A 1,394-nucleotide genomic window follows, 5' to 3' on the forward strand; every position below is an offset into this window, starting at 1 on the left:
GCTGAGGAAGAGGTGGGGCGCCGTGGGGCTTCGAAGGTCATTGCAGGGTGGTGAGAAGAGCAGACACTTAGTAACCGAAAGTTCGCCCTGCCATACAGGCGGGTCAAAAGAGGCGATCCCTGCTGATCCCCCATCGCAGCAAGGCCGCTCATTCAAGTTCCTTCGGGGAGGTGGGGTGACTGGGGGAGGGGCACGTTTCTCTGAGCCTGAGGCTGCCTTTGGCTTTGGCTCAAAACAGTCTGCATGCCCGGGAGGTGCATCTTGGGGCGACTCGTTCTGAAACCCCACAAAATACACAGTTACTCACAGCTTCCCGCAGACACGTAGCAGCCACCTCGTGGTGCCTGAGCACTCTCTCAGTCGAGGGGAGAGACGCGGCGGCGCGGGGGGAGTTCTGATGGGCGACTCCGAGCTCTGAGAGCGCCAGTGTTTACTCGCCATGCTCCTAGTGACGCTCGGTTTATCAGAGTCCCCTTAACCGCAAAGGCAAACACTGAAACTAACTGCCTTGAAAACAACTAGTTAATTCAGAAATTCTGAGCCCACATGCAGAGCTCCATGTGTTTATTTAATACACACAAGATTTGGGCCGAGGGACACGCCCGCCTTACCTGTCTTGTCGCAGCTAAGGCCGTGGTAACAACAAAAACCTCGTAAAGGCAGAAAAGAGACATCTTAGCTCTGAAGGAACACTTTTTAAGGTCTCATATGAAACGTTCGTTCAGAAAAGAGCTTCAAAGAAAGTATAATGTTGGTTAACCATTCACGAGCGCTCCCTGTCTACTGTAATACCTTCCTTTTTATTTTGTAATGAGCAGCGAAGCCTTCTTAATTATTACCAAGCTTTTCCTTAATGGGGTCCCTTACTCTAAGCCACACTATGAAGAGATATTGTCATACTAGTTTTATCATGTGTTAGAAAACAAAGCACTTGGATATACTTCATGCCTTACCTTAGCGTTTGTCCAGAGCAGTAATTCATTTTTCAAACCATAAAATACAAAAATGACTTCAGAGAAAAGGAAACCTGAAAAAGTACTCAAGTTAAAAATGGTTAAAAGCGAATATACGTCTTTGGTCTAAGTGAGAAGGCTCACCCATTTGTTGTGGATACAACGCCAGTTGGAGAAACCCACCGTTCAAATTCTGGGTGAGGGGCCTACCAAGAGCTCGTTTATTTGCTTCTTCTCTGAAGTGCTTCCTGCAGGGAAGAAAAATGGGTATCTTCACTGAAGTGACTCCAGGTGAGTAAGGAGCACCAAGAAAAGGCACCGATTGGCATACATCGCAGATCTACAGATTTCCACGCAGGTACCTGCAGCACCTACGAACCTTGCCAGACCCTTCAGCTGAACCAGGAGATTACGGCAGCGAGGCGCTCGGCCGGCAGGTCC

General features: G+C 48.9%; 1 long non-coding RNA gene across 1 annotated transcript; it reads right to left on the reverse strand.

Moving 5' to 3' along the window:
* Positions 1-384: 384 nt before the first annotated feature.
* LOC123479626 (uncharacterized) lies at positions 385-1,022 on the reverse strand. The gene is made up of 3 exons (XR_006655291.3): positions 954-1,022; positions 612-650; positions 385-473 (listed from the first exon to the last, which is right to left on the reverse strand). It is a non-coding gene; the product is annotated as an uncharacterized lncRNA (long non-coding RNA).
* Between the last annotated feature and the right edge of the window lie 372 nt (positions 1,023-1,394).

The sequence above is a fragment of the Desmodus rotundus genome, chromosome 2 (genome assembly GCF_022682495.2).
Source record: "Desmodus rotundus isolate HL8 chromosome 2, HLdesRot8A.1, whole genome shotgun sequence".
Taxonomy (NCBI): domain Eukaryota; kingdom Metazoa; phylum Chordata; class Mammalia; order Chiroptera; family Phyllostomidae; genus Desmodus; species Desmodus rotundus.